This window comes from Podarcis gaigeae (genome assembly GCF_964106915.1).
Source record: "Podarcis gaigeae genome assembly, chromosome: Z".
In the NCBI taxonomy this organism is placed as follows: Eukaryota; Metazoa; Chordata; class Lepidosauria; order Squamata; family Lacertidae; genus Podarcis; species Podarcis gaigeae.
In genome coordinates this window covers 34,896,773-34,916,784 of record NC_139691.1, presented here as the reverse complement: position 1 = coordinate 34,916,784, position 20,012 = coordinate 34,896,773, and the positions used below count along the sequence as shown (strand labels likewise).

The window sequence follows — 20,012 nt, the reverse complement described above, 5'->3', positions numbered from 1 at the left end:
AGAGGTGCAGGAACTGAGTTCTGGCAAGTTCTGGCTGAAAAAAAGCCCTGCTTCTCATCGCAATGTGCACCTAATGGACCCTAGAAAGGTTCAGGCATAACTAGGAATGGGTGACTGTCAATTTCAGTTTTTCACATACCACTCCCAGTCTTAAATTCAGCTTTCCACATTTCCACATTAGTTGGTTGTTGTTTTTAAAAAGAGCCTCATGAAAATTCATCACTGGCTTTCTCCTAATATATACTTTGTATGCCATCACATTTCTTGCAAAGCACTTTCCACAATACAACACATTTCTGTACGTTATTTTCACTAATATATGCATATTATGCACACTTTGAATTTTTATATGGAACTAAAACTGAACTAAATTTCTTCCACTTTCTTAGCAAATTGTCATCTGACATAAGGACCTCTTATTGCTCACACAAGTAATGTTAAAGTGCCCACCCATTGTTCCAATGGTTCAGGCAGCATGAGCAAAGTTTCCTTTAAACTTTTAAAATGAAGGCTTTTTAAAAACCATTTGCTCAGAGCCATCTTTTTGATGATAGTATAAATAACACATTCCCTTTAGATGTCCTCTCCACTCCATAACTTCCATCAAGCTTGTCCATTGGCTGTGCTGTCTGGGGATGATGGAGTTGAAGTCTAAAACATCTGGAAAGCTAAGGAAGACTGTATAAAGATGCTTGGTTTCTTCTTTGCCACCTCTGACTTGGTTGTTTTCATTTGTCTGTAATTTTAATTTGCAGGAAAAAAATACAGGATGATGGTGGTGGGGGGGGGGCGAAGGAACCAAAACTTTTGCAGAAAAGAAAAGAAAACTAGCAAAAATGAGACATGAAGGCAACACAGGGGGAAAATGGATTTAAAATGGCACAGTACATGCTGATTTGTACTTGTGTACCGCCATGTGGACAGCAGGCCTTGATGTATGCTAATGTAATCAACAGCAAGGAAATGCTCACTTCTGCATCAACGGGCCATGTGGCAGAATTCATAAATCTGAAACAGTGCAAAATGATGCTTGCTTAGGTGCCTATTTACTGGACTTGATGATGCTTAATATTCAAGGAAAGTCCAGATTTCGCTCTGAAAACACACTGTGTGGAACCTCATGTTTCAAGGGAAGTTACTGACTTTTACATTCAGTCTTTAGAAAGTTTCACTTTCTTCAAAGGGGGCACCAAGACCTGTGAATACTCCTGTGGAACTAGAAAGGCTATAGCTCAGTAGTAGAGCATCTGTGTCATATGCAGAAGGCACCATGTCATATTTTAGGCATCTGTAGTTAGGGCTTGGAAAGACCCCATCTGAAATCCTGGAGAGCCTCCAGCCAGAAATGAAATTACCAAACTTGATGCAGCCGTGGTCTGGTTCCATATAAAGCAGATTCCTATGTTGGAGTCCTCATTTTACCTTCAGGCATTCTACTCATGAGTAAAAGTGGCATAAAAGTGAGAAAGAGTGCACTAAGCTCTGCTCCCTTCTATCCCCTTCTGTGGGTCTGAGATGTAACTTCTGAAGTGGGAAGACTCCTTGCTCACGAAAGCTCCCTGCAAATACAAAATTGTGACCTGATGTTGAATATCATGGAGGGAAGGTGTTGATGATGTATTGTCTGCCTGAATGAAGCTAAGGGAATGATGAGTTTCTGAGAAATTTAAGGGCATATGGAGAACTCCAATCAGGTTACCATTCTTTGTTGCCACAGGTCCAAACTACACTTGATGTGAATCACATCACTAACAACTGAGTGAAGAATTTTCCTGTAGAAAGAAGCCAGCACAAGAATCCGAGCTGGATTAGGGATCTGGTGTGGTGTTTGAGGGGCTTTAGCCCTTTGCTGGCCACTGTGATCTAAATTGAATTTGCCCTTGTCCATCCCTGCAATTTGCTTGGAACAGAAAGCTCCCATTAAATCGAGTGGGACCTTTTCTTCATGCCAACTGTCTACTCCAGGCCAGGACTTCAGCTGGGGGAGAAAAGGAGAAAATGCCCTTGGGGAACTGAATTTATTTTCAGGACCCCCATAATCAGATTAATTTGCACTCTTTGATTCTGAATTCACAAGTGCTGGTGCCAGTTTGAAGCTTTGTTGCATCCAGAGTTGAGCATAGAAAGCTGTTTCACTAAGGCAAACTGTTGATCCATCTAGATGACCTCAGAGTTTCAGACTGGGGACATTCCCAGCCCTACCTGGAGATGCTGGGAATTGACCTTCTGCATGCAAAGCAGCTGCTCTACCACTGAGCCATAGCCCTTCCTTCTACTGTAAAGACTGGTCTCTGACTGTAATCCATTTATATTTTAACATATTTTATATCTGTCTTTTTATATTCATTGTTATTGTTAGAGAAACCCATTCTTTTACTTTTCTAAGGTTGCAGTCACACAGCTGTTTATTCAATTCCCCCAATATTTCCATAACCATTCATTTTCTGCATTGTATTTGAGTTTTCACATCATGGGGAAAAGTCGCTTCCGGGAAACAATGGAAGATTCACCACAGAGAAAAGAAAATACTGTACTTACTCGATGCAGTTTGCTCCCAGAAGAGCAATGGCCACCAACATGTGTGGTTTAGAAAGAGGATTAAATAAATTCATGGAAGATAAGGCTATCAATGGCTCTATTCTACATCCATGGTTAGTATGCCTTTAGGTGCTTCCCAAAAGAGGCATCTGATTGGTCTCTGTGATGACAAGATGATGGACTAGATGGGCCTTCAGCCTGGTCCAGCAGAGCTCTTCTTATGTCCTTATGCATGTAAGTAGGACAAACTGGATAAAGGGCATTAACCTGAACTATACTATCTGCCTCTTTGTTCCCAAAATGAAGACAAGAAAGCTGAAGAACTTCCAATGTTTTGAATCTTGCTTAAACTGTTTTCTGTGTCAAATGAAGTCTCATTCTCTAGGGACTGCCCTCAAGGGAAAATCTATTTCTTTTTTCTTTTTTGTAAATACTTAAGGATATAGGGGCATGTTGATAGATTGAATAATTATGTATATATGGATTCCCATAGTGAAGAGTCCCAAAGCATTTAATTTTGTTTACACTAAGTTCTTGCTGAAGGACTCTAGGGGAAAACTCTCAGAAAATGAAATTTCAGTGCGGGTTTCTGCAATTCAGATTTTAGAACAAGCATAAAAAGAACTGGTTTTGTGTTCATAGGTTTTTTTTTGGTTATTCCCTTCTCTTTCCTTCTCAATGATATTTATTTTATTTTAATAGGAGCTTATCAGATGAATGGTCTCAATGGTCTCATCAGATCAATGGTCATGTGCTCTCATTGCCTGTCACTATTTGGGGACTTAGGGACGCAGGTGGCGCTGTGGGTTAAAGCCTCAGCGCCTAGGACTTGCCGATCGAAAGGTCGGTGGTTCGAATCCCTGCGGCGGGGTGCGCTCCCGCTGCTTGGTCCCAGCGCCTGCCAACCTAGCAGTTCGAAAGCACCTCCGGGTGCAAGTAGATAAATAGGGACCGCTTACCAGCGGGAAGGTAAACGGCGTTTCCGTGTGCGGCTCTGGCTCGCCAGAGCAGCGATGTCACGCTGGCCACGTGACCCGGAAGTGTCTCCGGACAGCGCTGGCCCCTGGCCTCTTAAGTGAGATGGGCGCACAACCCCAGAGTCTGTCAAGACTGGCCCATACGGGCAGGGGTACCTTTACCTTTACCTTTACCTATTTGGGGACTTGGTATTGTATATTGTATGTAGGGCTGTATATTGCTGCAGTGCTATTTTTCTAGAAAAAGAGGTGCTGAAACTCACAATGAAACCTTCTTCATTAATGGTGTACACCTGAGAGGTGCTCGACCTGAGTTCCTGTGAGTTCTCCTTTTTAAAAAGCCCTAATTGTATGTGGTGGCTGGTTGGACAATGATAACCAGAGCAACTATTGCAGCAGCAGCAGCAGCAAGTAGGCAGGTAAGCAGGCATTGAGATGACAGTTGGCAGTTCTGCATGTGGAAAGATGCTATAGGCAGTGCCAAGTGAGTCAAAGGGGCTCTTATCCATCCCTCTCAAGGTCCAATAGCAGTGCATCCTATTTCGCCACTTGAGGCAAAATGGGAAGTGCCACCTTGCCCTTCTGTTGCCACCACCACCACACCTGCTCCTGCCACCTGCACCACTAGTTCTGCGACTGCCACCACCTGCACTGCCTGCCCTGCAGCGGCAATATCCGCAAGATCTACCATTATTTGGGATTAAATCATGGCAGAAGACACTGAGATCTTGCCTAAAATTGGTGCTGCTTTTCCACCACTGGTGGAGGTGGTGGGGCAGGCGGGGGGCAGGGAGGCTGGGGAAGGAGGTGTCCACAGAAGCGTTACCCCAAGGGCTTTCACACTTGAGGTGGTGGCCTCCAGTGGCTACGGTGGGCCTGCTAAGATCCCTGACCTTAGGGGTTCATATTAGTTAATGTGTGAACTAGCCTTGCACAAAACCTTCTCTAGGCAAAATGCAAGGTTCTGCTATGGCCACGTTTAGGACACCCATTGCTCAATCAGCTCATAGTTCCGTTTAATTTTTAAAAGTTAAGGGGGCGATGCACTTAAATTTGTGAGTCAGACTTTACATATATCATGGTTTGCTGAACTGGTAATGAATGGATCTATGAGTAATTGATGTTTGAGTTAACAATTATGCCACGCAGAATGCCTTGAATATTTTATAACCATTCATTGGAAGATGATTCTAGGCTTTTGATGTCTCTCTCTTTCTTTTATTTTATTTTTAACTGTGGCCACCCTATGTGCTGAGACTCCTATGGGCATACTCAAGATCACGCAATGTAGTTGATCTAATGCAGATGATAGAAGCTACTTTTCATGCAATAGTAGTTTGAGACCAAGTTCATACAAACAGTGGATTTCTAGGGCTGAAGAATTTTAAACGATGTTGGACAGGATGGGGTGGGGAAGAGAAGGAACACATGTCTGAGTATTCACATACATATATGGGGAGTTATAAATTGAGTGTTCAATGTGCTTAACAGCCAGGCATTGTGCACATCCACCAAGCCTCATGGAGAATGCACATATATTCTGTCAATGAGGAGGGAACTGTGCATATGTCTGTCAATATACATAATCTCCAACAGGCCTTGGTTAACGTAGATATCTCCAGAGCATTGTATACATTCTTCAGCCATTCTGCATAATCTCAATAAGACTTTGGGAAATGTGCAACATGAAATTATTTTTGTGTAGTGTTTTATTGATTTGCAAATCTGCACTGGCTCATCAGTACCAGAAAGAAAGAAAGAAAGAAAGAAAGAAAGAAAGAAAGAAAGAAAGAAAGAAAGAAAGAAAGAAAGAAAATATTGATGTCACATTGTGTATACAGTGGTACCTCGGGTAACATCTACTCCAGGTTACATCCGCTTCAGGTTACAGACTCCGCTAACCCAGAAATAGTGCTTCAGGTTAAGAACTTTGCTTCAGGATGAGAACAGAAATCGGGCTCTGGCAGCACGGCAGCAGCAGGAGGCCCCATTAGTTAAAGTGGTGCTTCAGGTTAAGAACAGTTTCAGGTTAAGAACGGACCTCCAGAACGAATTAAGTACTTAACCCGAGGTACCACTGTAATTAACTTAAGCTTGGTTTCTTGTGACCTGAGTGATTATGGACAAATTGGGTATTATCACAATTTATATATATATAAAACGGAATGGGATTATGGATAAAAACATGTGAAAGTGACACAGTCTAGAAACAAGCAGATCCATCCATGCACCCCAATTCATAAGAACTGTGTATGCACAAAGTTTGGAAATGAAAAAAACAGAACAATAAAGAATTACTAAAATATCAATTCCACTTCAGAATGTGGAATGCCAAAATCCAGGTCAAAATTCTGATGTAGAGAATTGTGGAAGCACCCTTAACCATATGACTGACCATTGCTAAGACTTTCTTGGCTGATTTAAATTTTTTCCTTCACTTGTGTCCTTTGCGAGGAGATAGCCAAGTTTTTAGTACAGTGGCTTGACTGGCTGTTGCCTTGGTAACACAGCACCAGCAAAATATGTCCCCTGTCCACAGAGAGAAAATGTGGAACAGATATAGATACAGATATAGATATAGAAACAAATTAGTCCTTAAAGGTATCCTCAACTTGAAACCCTTCAGGTTGCCTTTTAATAGCTGGGCTTGAGGAACAATAGAATGTGAGACATGTTTTACATATGCTGCTTTATAAGGATATGCTTGAAGGTTTGATACAGAAACTTTAGTTCAATAGTAAACATTATTTGCTATGTGCTCTTGTTTCTCATTTTAGAACAAAACACTTCTCCATTGGCTGTTGCTGTTTCTGGATGCTATTGACCTATTCCATCCTTCCATTTCCTTATACATTTCCATTTTTGCTAGATAGAAGGCCAGATTTTAATGCCTCTTCTAGTCTGTGACTATTTTACCAAAGGGATTCAACTGCGTAATTAAAGTGGATTCATCACTCTTGTGCAACTACAAGGGGAGGCAATTGGGAATGGGACCACAACGACACATGGGCAGTGAGGCTTACCGTAACTCTTCCCTATCAGTGCCACAGTCCCAATGTCCATTTATGAACTTAGCTTAGGGATTTTTAAGAACATAATAAGAGCCCCCTGGATCATGCCACTGGCCCATCTAGTCCAGCACTTTCCCCCCACAGTGATTAACCAGATGCCCATGGGAAACCTGCAGACACAATCTGGGAGCAGCATTACTCTCCCTATTTATGTTCCTAGCAACTGGTATTCAGAGGCATTCTGCCTCTGCCTGGCAGAACATAGCTATCATGGCTAACAGCCACTTATAGCCTCATCCTCCATGAAGGATTCCAAGTTGGCAGCCATCACTACCTCTTAGGGGACCAAATTCCATATTTTATGTGTTGTGTGAAGAAGTACTTTCTTTTGCGTTTCTGGAATCTGTCAAAATTTAGCTTTGTTAGATGGCCTTGAGTTCTTGTATTATGAGAGAGGGACAGTTAGCTCAGTTGGTTTGAGTGTAGATAATGCCAAGGATGAAGAATTGATCCCTATATGGGTCACCTTCATATTCCTACATTGCAGGAGGCTGGACTAGAAGACCCTTGGGGTTCCTTCCAATGCTACAATTCTATGATTGCAGGGAGGAATTCTTTTCTCCTTTCAGTTTCTTCAGACCATTCTGAATTGTGTGTGCCTCTGTCTGTTCTCACTCATCTTTTCTCTAAACTGAAATGCCCCAGATATTATTCTAGATAACTCTTGCTCTAGAAAACTTTTATCAGGATCAAGTGGAGGTGGGAGAAAAGGTTAAGCTTGCTTTTAACATGCTATGGTCCAATCCACATTGCAGCTGCTGTTTTAATTTAAATACACATTGCATACAACCACACATTTAACTCTAGTTTGGCCCTGACACTCCTAGCTAAGATACAGGGGAAGCGCTTGAATGCTTCCCTGATTTTTAATATTTTTTAAAAAAACTGAAAAGCAGCCAGGGAAGGCTGCCAGTTTCTGCACAGGAACAGCTGTGGGAAGGGGTTTCCAAACCATTTCCGTCCTACTGTTGTCTGCTCAAAAGCAGCCACCTACATAGCTTTGACACTTATGGGGGCAGAGGGAGAGCAGATATGGGTCAGCAGCGCTGCAATCAGGCAACTTTAGACTCTTGCAGCACAATCCAAACTCAAGAGCCAGGAGGAAGAGGTAGCTTTGGTGGCTCTCTCTCTTTTTTTTTAATGTTCACAACCACCTTTAATTGACAATAAGGACGTGAACTATGGAGGAAGAGTAACAGTGGAACAAAAATATGTTTCTACTGGTCTTTTAACTCCTTCAGTCTTCTGATGGCAGATTTCACAGTCACCACTGAAGTAGTGTTGTATGTCCAGGCGCCACCAGCTACTGTTTTCATACAAGAGCCACAGTGCCAGAAACCCACAGCTTTCCTCTTCATTTTGGTCTTGCCACAGAAGGAGCAAGTATATTTAGCATGCTGGCTAATTTCAATCTTCTTCACTATTTTTCTCAGGGAAGCTCCCTATCGGGTACCATATTTACCCACAATCCCAGCCTTCTTGGTTTGTTTGGTCATCTTGCTACTGCCGCATGCTGCAGGGAGAGAGCGCTTCGGTGGCTCTTGAGTTTTCCTGGTAGAGCCAGTGCTCAGATGGGGGTAAAGGTAAAGGGACCCCTGACCATTAGGTCCAGTTGTGACCGACTCTGGGGTTGCAGTGCTCATCTCACTTTATTGGCTGAGGTCATCTGGCCAGCATGACTAAGCCACTTCTGGCGAACCAGAGCAGCGCACGGAAACACCGTTTACCTTCCCGCTGGAGTGGTACCTATTTATCTACTTGCACTTTGACGTGCTTTTGAATTGCTAGGTTGGCAGGAGCAGGGACCGAGCAATGGGAGCTCACCCCGTCATGGGGATTCAAACCATCGACCTTCTGATCAGCAAGTCCTAGGCTCTGTGGTTTAACCCACAGTGCCACCCATGTCCACGGATGTCTGTAGCCCAGCTTAATGGGTCAATTGTCTTGATTTGGTATACAGCAGATTCCTAAGTTAACTCCTGTGTATCATTTGACTTAGTCCTTAATTTGCTACCATTATATTTATTAAAAAATATTTATATACCCTTTTTACATGTTTTTCTTTTTTCAATGTACACAAAATAATAATAAACCTAGCATTAACACTGTTAATGTCATTTTACATAATCTTAGGGCACTAATGGTCAATGTAGACTCTCCGCAGACGTGTTTGTGAAATTGGTGTGAGAAATTTGCTATCGACTTCCTTTATGTAGGAAAATAAAGGAGACCAGGTTTCATCAAAGGTGTCTTTCTTTTTAACACCTTTTGCTATGCTTCTAAGCCCAGTTAGTCGCTCGAAAATAGTCATGCCCCAGATATTGTTGAACCATACCTCAAGGAGTAGCTTAGCCTGGGATTTCCAAAAATACTCTATCACTAAATGTGCAGCCATCAGTTAAAAAAAAATAAATCTATTATGCAACATCAAATTATAAAGTAGAAAAAAGACAATAAATCAGTACAATGCCATAAAGCAGTACCACATGTACAATCCAATCTGACAGTTCTGTGTATAGTCAACATTGATCTGAATTGGCATTACTAATGCATGGGTAGTTTAAAGAGAGGATTCAGGGTTAGGCTCCCATTACTACTCATAGAAGCATTGGAAGGGGGAAAGCTCAGTGGGAGAGCACTTGCTTTGCACGCAGGAGGTCCCAGGTTCAACCCCAGACATCTCCAGGTAGGGCTGATAATGTTCCCTGCCTGAAACCCTGGAGAGCTGCTGCCAAGCAATGTAGACATTACTGAGCTGGATGGACCAGCTGACTTATAAGGCAGCTTCCTAGGTTTCCACATGCACAGCAAATGTGCCTTTCACACACCTGTCTTTCCTCTGCTTTGCCAACTGGGGTTGGCTAAGAGCAATGTTATTTCTCAGGGCTGCCATTTGATCTCTGCTTTACCATCTACTCAGTTTGCAGGGCAATCCTCATCATGCCTGCTCAGAAGCCAAGTCCTCTTGCATTCAATAAGGTTTACTTGCAGGTAAATTGGGTTGGATTTCAGCCACAGCCAGATAATTACAGAGTGCAATTCAGCTACATCAGAAACCAGCAGGAGGCAAATGTAGCGTATTTCATATTTTAGCTGGTATTTCTGAGCCCCATTTATTTCATTTCTCTTTTTTAAAAGAATTGTTTACCGAGTGAAGTCTGTCATTCTCATTTAGTTCCAGTCTAAAGTGGGGGTGGATTCATCAAAACTGGGGAAAAAACATTTTGGTGAATGGAGCCAGGTGTTGTAATGAAATGAGCAGTTCAATGAAAATTGCTGGTTTGAGACTATGTTATGAATTCTTTTTAAAAAACATATCTTTACAGTGGCTCTATTCAGGCATTTAGAGCCTTAGTTAAACAAACACACAGCGGGTGGGGAGTGGGCACCAGCATGCTAGCTTTACAACCTCCCACCTCAGCCTTGCCACTCTCCATGAATTCAAGGGGACTTATTTGCCGTGAGTAGACAGTCACTACAGATGGACCAACCTGGCAGTTTTGGTATCTCTCTGTTTCTTGTTTTTCTAATCTTAAAAGTTCAGTTTTCCACATTTCTGCATCAGGGGCTTTTTTTTTAAAAAAAAAAAAATCCTCATGAAAACTTGCCAATGTTCCAGTGTGAATTTCTCCTAGTGCTCTTATTTTTGCCTTTTCTACCCAAATCACATATTTGCCTTAATATAACATGCAGTTTTGTTACTTTTTCAGTTTTATGCACACTTACCTATGATATGCATTTTTGTACACATGGCTTTGCTGGAGAACTGCACTTCAAAATTCACTGGACTGCAAATCTCACAGAAGAGCACGCCATTCCTCATCCACTGATCTGCTCACTCCATACATTTGTCCTCATGCATTTGGAAATTTAATGCATTTCTCCTTAGTGCAAAGTGAGAACTTGGGGAGGGTCTCTGGTCTCCCATGGCTCAGATGCACACCACCTTAAGTTGTGCTTTCAATTCTGTGATCACAACTCTGTCTCAAAATCGGCAGGTCCCCATCTTGTTTAACTTTAGATGTTTAATGAAGACCTTTTTAAATTTAGCAGGCATTTTAAGTAAGTTGTATATTTTTTTGTTACCTGCTTTGTTGTTGTTGTCGTTTAGTCATGTCCGACTCTTTGTGACCCCCTGGACCAAAGCACACCAGGCACTCCTGCCTTCCACTGCCTCCCGCAGTTTGGTCAAACTCATGTTCAAGGCCGTCTTTAGCATATGTGCCACCAGGGTGCAAAGATCTGCCCAGCGCCAAATTTAATTTAGCCCCCAAAGCTGTTGACCTTTTTTTTGGAAAAAGTTGCCAGAGTTGTTTACCTTTAAGAAGAGGACGGTTGCGGGATGAAGGGGCCCCACTGACAACAGCAACAAAACCCAGTGCTCAGAGTGCGAGCTGCCAGAGGCTAAGTCTGCAAAGAAACCTGCTGCTCGCCACGCCAAAACCACAACGGTCATGCAGTGCCAGGGCGCAGTGTGCACAGGCCAAAACAAGCTGGCAGGGGAGGCAGCGCAGAGCCTGTGCCGCCTGCTATTTTGTCACACCCCCTAGCTGGCATCCCATCCACCAAAAGGTTAACCTGGTTTGGCTAAGCTGCTAAAACTACTAAGGTGCTGGGATGGGAAAATATGGGGCAGGGTGGGAGAGAGATAACACTCTCTCCTGCTATTAGTTACGCCTGAGTTTTCTTTGTTGCAGGATCCTTTGTTGAAGGATCTGTCTGGTTGGATTTTGCAACATTACAAAGCAAGGCCCCTCTCCACCTCTCTCCACCCCACCCTGCTCGCTCCTCACCATTCAATTCACCCTCACCCTGATCTTTTTCCTCTTGCTTTTTCTATATTTCCCCTCTCCTTCTCTCAGTCTAACCCGCTGCCACCCCACCCTTCTGTCTCTTGCCCCCATCAGCCCCAACCCCTGGGACGCGAGACACTCCCTTGCAATCCACTGAATAACTTACCCAGAGAGAGAGAGAGAGGAGTCAGTTTATTTATTTATATGTCTTTCCCATTCCCCCACCCCGCCCCGGCGCCTGTTTCGCCTGCCTTGTGCTCTCTCTGGATTTTTAAAGTGTGGGGAGGGAGGGAGAGAGGGGACTCCTTGTCCAAAAAGCACAGTTAGGTGGAAAGAGGTGTATGTATACACAAAATTTGGGGCAGGGAGTATCAGTCTCGTTTCGGATAAGGCTCCCCCCCATTTTTTGGTGATGGAATAGGGAAGCCATGGAGGGGCAGGGCGGGCTTGCTGAAGCTGAGCTTTAGCTAGAGGGAGGAGAGAAAGTCAAAAGTTGTTTGATGGACTATATGGAACTGGCAGAAATGACTGGCAGAATCCGAGACCAGGGAGAAGAGTCGGTGGAAGAAGACTGGAAAAAGTTTAAAGACTATTTACAGAAATACTGTAAAATCAATGAATGTTAGAAAAATGTTGGAATGAAGTTATATGGCTTTAGTAGAAATGTTATAAGGAATTAAGTATAAATAGATTATTAGAGTATTAAAGGAAAAAATAAGGTTAGAATATGTTAAGATAATTATAGGATAGAAAACAGAGGAAGATGGAAAGGAATTGCTGAAACAATTAACAGAGGTGGAATACAAAAATGGAGGTGTGAGGAGGTTATTGAAATAAGTGAATGAAAGATAAGATATTGAAATTGTTTGATGTGTTTTAAACTGTTTTTGTTTTGTTTTGTTAGTTTAATGTGTTAGTGTTGTGTAGTGTTTTTGTATTGTATTGTACTGTTTATTTTTTTTGTAGTGTGTAAATTGTTGGAAAAGTAATAAATATTTTTTTTTTAAAAAAAGGAAAGTCAAAAGTTGTGTGAGCCGCACACGCTGACACCCAGAGAGAATGCAGGAATCCTGTGGCCCGCTCCCTTGCCCACCTCTGCCTTGCCAAGCCCAGCAAAGCAGGGTGGCGAGGCTGGGGGGGGGGTGGAGGAGAGAGGGAGGGGAAGGGCAGCACAGGTGGAAAAAGAGGTGGTGGTTGGGAGGAGAGAACGGCGGCTTCCCTGCCTGGGGAGGTAGGGATGGGGACTTAGGTGGCTTCAGTTGCGGGTGCCTGGCGCCCCCCAGAATTCGGCACCTGGGTGCCCCGCACCCCTTGCACCCCCAGGTAAAGATGGCCCTGCTCATGTTGTTAGCTTTGAGAATGCTGTCCAACCACCTCGTCCTCTGTCGTCCCCTTCTCCTTGCGCCCTCAATCTTTCCCAACATCAGGGTCTTTTCCAGGGAGTCTTCTTGTGAAGTATAAACATAAATATTTGCTATATATACCAAAGTATAAATATTGGAAATAACTAAATAAAATAAACAGTTCTAATAGACATTGACAGCCAGTGAGAGGAGCTGTAGTAAATGTGGGATCGCAGTTTTGGGTGGTAGCCACATATTTAGTGCAATGTCTATTTGGCTCTGGTTTTGGCTTGGCCTACACACAAAGCACGGTGAGATGGTAGACCCATGAAATGGTAGGATGGATTGTACCACTTCACTCTGGTGCTCCAAGTTTGCTGAAACTGGAAAGCTAGCACAATAAAGAGTAGGGTAGGCTAGAAGTTATACCCTTGATGGGCTAGTTCATTCATCCTGGTTTTGGCTCCTGGAAAACTTGCTACCTTCATTGTAGGCCTTTTCCACCTGACCTGGGAGGGCAGGGCCCTGACTGACTCCAGCTACAAAAGCAGAAGCTGCTGAACAAACTCTTAGGCTAGGATGTTGGGGCGGGGTGTTGTTTGTTGTAGGGGGTTGTTGCTGTTGGTTTTCTGTATCTTTATTTTAGATTTTGTGATTTATGTGAAAATTATTCAGTTTGGTTCTGTTTTTTATGTTTAGGGCTGCTTTTGTTATGTTGCAGTTGCATATTGTTTTCATGTTTTAAGCCACCTTGAGCACGATTAGAACTGTGGAAAGGGGTCATACAAGTAAAATTATGTTTGTATGCATGCATCACTCACAGGGAAGTATTTCCTTTTCTAAAAGCATGTTAAAAACTTCAGCCCCATACACCTGGAGTCCAAAATGGTACAGTCATTTTGCTACCTTAGTACTCTACCACTTCATACTGCTGCATGTGTAGAGACCAGACCGTTCTTGTAAGCAATGGGCTGGTTCGGGGCTTCAGAACCTTTGGCCCATCCAGATGTTGCAGGACTGCGGCTCCCATGAACCCTGGCCAGCATGGCTAATGAATTCTGGATTCTGGGAGTTGTAGTCCGGCAACATCTGGAGGGCCAAAGGCTCCCAATCCCTGACTGGTTGAAATAACTAAATTTCCTGAATGGAGGGGAGTGCCCAATGTAGTTGCACTGGGAACATGAAAGAACAAAGTGGCAGTCAGCATGCATTCCTTAAGTTTGCAAAGCTGCAAGGCTCTTGTATTGAATAAGCAAAATGCATTTTTTAAGGTAACATCTAAGAAAAGTGTTGTCTTTTCTAATTGCTGTTATTCCCGTTCTATACCCTTTTGTCTAGCTTCACCATCAGGATTCTTAGGGGGCTTTTTACTTTTTATTTTCTGTATGCTCTTATCCACGAATGCTAAGATTCAGCACAATACCTTTCTCTAGATCCTACACAAAACCCAGGGAAACCTTTACATTTTATCCCTGCTTTATGGAGGTTTTTTGAAAGCCACTGCCGCCAAAAGTGTCTTTATTTAATTGAATCTACCCACAGAAACAGAGATTTTCAGACAGAGAAAGAAAAAAACCAAGCCTTCATTTTCAAAATTAGAAAGTGTCTGAATTGCCGCATTTCACACACACAAAACCCATTTATTGAGCATCACAGCTGCTCACTGTATGATCCTTTGTATTTGGGTGCTGGTAGATATTTATATCTAATTAGCTATCTTACACGCCATCAGGCAATCTGCATTTAGGGGAAAAGAAAGCTAAACCGTATGGAGTCAAAAGCTGCCAAAACCCCGTAGTAGAGTGGTTCCAGTTCAGGCATGCAGTGCAGAGCAGCCATTATCACACCATAGAAATATTTGTGGACATTCCCATGATTAAATTGAGAGGCTCAGGACAGAAAGATCTCATATGTTCACATTAGGTAAAGGCAAAGGATCCCTGACAGTTACGTCCAGTCGCCGACGACTCTGGGGTTGTGGTGCTCATCTCATTTTACAGGCCGAGGGAGCCGGCGTTTGTCCGCAGACAGTTTTTCCGGGTCATGTGGCCAGCATGACTAAGCCGCTTCTGCCGAACCAGAGCAGGGCACGGAAACACCATTTACCTTGTCACTGGAGCGGTACCTATTTATCTACTTGCACTTTTTGGTGTGCTTTCAAACTGCTAGGTTAGCAGGAGCTGGGACTGAGCAATGGGAGCTCACCCCGTTGTGGGGATTTGAACCACCAGTCTTATGATTGGCAAGCCCAAGAGGCTCAGTGGTTTAGACTACAGTGCCACCCACATCCCATGTTCACATTAGCTTATGTGAAAACTCTTTCTGTGCTCTGCTGCCTACAGTGGAAAAGTCTGTTCAGCAGCCTCAGTTTTTGTAGCTGGAGTCAGTCAGGGCCCTGCACTCCAAACTCAAGTGGGAAAAGGCCTGCAAGGCAGGGAGCAGGTCTTCCAGGACTCACAGGCAATATGATTGCTTGCTTCACATACAATTCTAATAGTTCTGAAACTATGTAGAGAGAAAACAACTTTTTGAAATCAGGAAAAATAAGGAGGAAGTGAATAGGAAGGAAGGAACTCTGATGGAGTGACATAATGGGGCATTTGAAGGAGGTTGGGCTGCATTAAAAATGAGCAGCCTCTCGGCTGCATTTTGCCCATATGTGTACTCTGACCTGGTTCAAAGAAACAATGATTGCATGTGGTTGATTCCCCCACCCTACTCCCCAGCAAATATCATTTATGACTCTTTGTTAAGGTCATGCTCTAACCATGTAATTCCATATCTCAGGTTGTGACACCGCATAATTGATTCACCTCTCTGAGCTGGGAGGACTGTTTGTCTGACCCAGATTTTCCATAAGATCAGGCTGAAGCTGTGATCTCCAATGCATCGGCCAACGGAGCTGCTGTTGTATGCAATGGGACTATTGCCACCGGCCTAAGAAAGGTCACTTGTGTTATCATCCTCACTGCCCTGATGTGCTGCTCACCTGCCCTTGTTTGCAGCAAATGCACCAGCTTTATCCCTCTGAATCCGCGAGGATTGTCCCCGCCTGCCCTTGAAGGCAAATATTCATCACATAAAATTCCTCTGCTCTCAGCTCACTGATGTGCTCTCATGAATATCTGGGAAGGGATGATAAATGCAGCCCCAGTAGTGTTTAACATGGCAGCTGACCACTTTTCCCATATCTGTTTGTAAGATCAATCCAACTTGCCTTTCCCAAGAGCAAGGACCTGTTAGAAAAAGGAAAGCAACTGTCACTGCAATTTTTCTTTGGCTGTCGCCTTGCCCCTTTCAATGTTTTCCCTCAGTCATTTGCAATGTCACTAAAATTAGTGTTGTGCCAGAACCTGTCCTCTAATTTCCTGATTTTTTTCCTCCTCTCCTGCAAAGGAGGCTTCTGTTTTCCTTCTTCAACCACACGGTGCTTCAAAATCTCTTCAAAATTTTTGGTGGATACAGATTATATCTGACCCTATAATTGCAATGTGGCTCTCTGATGGGCAAATCTGTCAGTTTCAGTTTCTCTCAGATTGTATCCCCCCCCCCCATCTTAACTTCAGAATGTATGCAAAGGAAACTAAGATGGTGAAGGGTCTGGAAAACAAGCCTTATGAGGAACAGTTGCAGGAGCTGGATAACAGGTGGCTGAGAGGAGATGATAGCCATCTTCAAATATCTTAAGGGAGGAAGATATCACCTGGAGGATGGAGCAAACTTGTTTCCTCCTGCTCCAGAGGGCAGGAGCCAAGCCATTGGCTTCAAGTTACAGCAAAGTAGAGTAAGAGCTGTTCAACAGTGGAACAGACTCCCTTGGAAGGTGGTAGACTCTTCTTCCTTGGAGGTTCTTAAGCAGTGGTTGGATGACCACCTGCCATGACTGCTTTAATTGAGATTCCTGCTTTTCAGGGGGTTGGACTAGATGACTCTCAGTGTCCATATCAACTACAATTCCATGATTCTCTGCATTTCCACATCAGTTTGAGATTTTATTTTTATGAAAATGAGTTCTCGTGAAAACTCACCAGCATTTTATTATGATCCTCTACACATGTTTGTATGTAATTTTGCCTGATACCCCCCCCCCCTTTTTTCAATTTTGATGAATAGATGCATTTTTTATGCCAACAATAGCAACTTTAGATTATGCAATTTTGGACACATTGCTTGGCTGGAGTGCAGCATTGTAAAATTCGGATGCCAATTTTGGAGGATTGTTGTGTTTCAGATGGTGTGCTAGGTAACCTGGCTAGTAAGTGCCCGAAGAATGTGTACTCACTGATTTCATTTTTAAGGATGTCCTTTTACATTTTAAAAAAGAGGGGGATAACCTCACCACATTTTGAAGAAGAAGCAAATCTCACCACCATCAACAATTAACAATTATGAGGCAGATGGTAGACAGCCTCTCTGTCCTTTTAGGAAAACCTAGCTGAGGATGTCATTGGGCTTTCAGGAACTGTGTGAGCACCTGAGAAGACTGAATAATCAAGAGTGCAGGAAAGGACAGGCACAGTCACCTTTTGGTCACATTGAAAGTCAGGTAAACACAACAAAATCCCCGCACTCCGAAGGGATGCATAAGTGAAACAAAAACCCTGCTCCCCCCCAGCTATGATAATTTCCTCAAATACTTCCCTCTAATAATTTTCGAATGCAATTTCTTTTCTTATTAGATGACAGGGAATGGTTTTTTTAAAATGTGGGCGCCATGCTAATTAAAATCCTCAATATTGTTGAATGCTTGCAGTAATCTTGCCCAAACAGAAAAGCAATATTATCTTGTTTGGAGCATTAAGTAGCACCAGGGTCTGTCACACACTGACCCCCATTGTTAGCAAGTGTGAAGAGTGGGATGGGAAAACTGCCGAACAGTGCAAGCTCTGTATCGACACAGAGGTCACAAACAGCATGCAGCTATATGCTGTTACAAAAATGGATAAAGCTCACCAAAAAAATTCTATGCCCATTACTGATGCGAAAAAAGAGCAGCGCCATGAAGAAATATAATTGCTATGTAAAAAATAAATAAATGAAAGTAGTTATCAGCCTTTCTGCAAAAGATTTCAATAGCCATCTACATGGTTCATTGACAATCTGAATGTGGGTTAGGGCAGCAGTCCAAATGTTAAACTTAAAGGAACATGCTCCAGAAAGGCACAGGGAACATGCCACAATATGAAACCATCCATACCCACACTCTGAATACCCTGAATGCAATCTTTATTCTAGCAAAAGGGATTTGAAATAATTGGGAGGGGTGATGTAAAGGGCAACAGCAAAGGTCAGAGAATAAGCTTACTTCCATCAGAGAAGAGGCTTAGAAGATTTGGCTTTGTCACCCTGAAGAAGATGATATTTATTCAAGATTGATTATGACTTTTACAAGACCAGCTCCAGTTTATGGGGTTGTCAGAAAAAAGAAAGAAAACAAGATCTCTGCTGGAACTAAGGCCTATCTAGTTCATCATCTAGTGGCCAACCAGATGCCTCTGGGAAACCCTCAACAGGACCTGAGTGCAGCAACACTCCCACTTTCCCAGCAGCAGAGATTCAGAACCATAGTACCTCTGACAGTGGACGCAGAGCATAGCCTTTGTGGCTGGTAGCCATGGATAGCCTTATCCTCCATAAATTTGGCCAGTCCACTCCATCCAAATACAGCCCCACGAGCCTTCAATGGTTCCTCAAGATTCAATTTTATCCCCTATGCAATCTACTTGAAACTGCTGAGTGGGGTCATCTGGAGTTTTGGAGTACATTGTAGCTTGGAAACTTCAGCTGGTGCAGAATTTGGCGGCCTGGTTGCTCACCAGGGCAAGACAGTTTGAGCAATTACAACAATCCTGGCCCAATTGCACTGCCAATTTGTTTCCAAATCCCACCTCCCCCAGGATCAGTTTTATCTTGATCAGGAAGGGATTTCAGCAGATATGTACAGATAAATGCAAAAGGCATTCTGCACTTTCGTAAATGTTCCTTAAGTACCACAACACAGTTTTATAATACAGTGGTACCTCATGTTAAGTACTTAATTCGCTCCGGAGGTCCGTTCTTAACCTGAAACTGTTCTTAACCTGAAGCACCACTTTAGCTAATGGGGCCTCCTGCTGCTGCCGAGCCGCCGGAGCATGATTTCTGTTCTCATCTGAAGCAAAGTTCTTAACCCGAGGTAATATTTCTGGGTTAGCGGAGTCTGTAACCTGAAGCGTCTGTAACCTGAAGCGTATGTAACCCGAGGTACCACTATACGTATTTTGTTCCATGCAGAATGATTATATATATATGTGCATGTTGCTTAGGAACCTGTCTGGTCTTGCTGGCCTCTTGCGACTCAATAAGATGAATTCATATTTAGAAAACACTATGGGTAAATTTACACAGTGCTTTTTTTAAGGAAGTACTCAAGGGCACGCAGTACCGGCACTGAATCTACATTATCAGTTTTTACAATTTACATCAGTTTTGGATCTACATTTGATTAATGGTGCCATCAGGTCAGGCTTTTCGGGTAGAAGTCCAAGAGCACCGGGGGGCCACTAGGGGCGCATCGGAAGATGGCTGACAATAACATCTCTCCGACCCACAGGGGGTAATTAGGAGACTGTGATGGAAGTAAATAGCCTCCCTACTCCCCCACGATTGTGGGGGGGGGCTGCCCTTGCCTGCTGTGCCCTATACCACCCCCGAATTTGAGGGGATGGGGGCACTAGGCAGAATGCCTTCCTGTGGATTTCGGCGCTCCTGGACGCTGTCTCTGATCTGCGCCGCTAGCTGCAAGAACTTCAAAAGGAACAATTAGGAAGAAAGCATGAATTAGGTATGCTCACCTTTAAATGCGAGCTGAATCAAATTTCTTCACTATCTCTACTTACAACATTTCAATGACACACACAGCTGTCTAAGAGGGGGCTCCTCCATATAACCACTAAGTCCATAGTTCAGAATGGGAATACATTTCCCTGTAATGAGCAGTCCGTCTTCCCTGAAATTCTAGTCATGTTTTTGTTCATTGCTGTCTTCCTTCCATCAGCCCTTTCCCATGTGCAATGTGATGAAATTTAGGGAGGGACTGCAGTTCAGAAGTAAAACAATTATGAATTATTAGTAATAGTGCATGCATATTATTTTTTAATTAATCAATAGGTACGCTACCTGTTGAGATATTTTCTCCCAATGGTGGTTTTCACTGTATTTAAAATTGGTTTGCAAATGTTGCAGCAGATACAACAAATGGGGTGGGGTGGGGAGATTGGGGGGAATAGTTCCATAATTTCATCTAATAAA

The 20,012-nt window shown here is 43.2% G+C and overlaps 1 pseudogene across 1 annotated transcript; it reads right to left on the bottom strand.

Annotated features, from left to right (window-relative positions):
• Positions 1-7,716: 7,716 nt before the first annotated feature.
• Positions 7,717-8,087, bottom strand: LOC310836169 (large ribosomal subunit protein eL43 pseudogene; annotated as a pseudogene). The gene has a single exon. The product of its transcript is annotated as a large ribosomal subunit protein eL43 pseudogene (transcript).
• Positions 8,088-20,012: the final 11,925 nt, after the last annotated feature.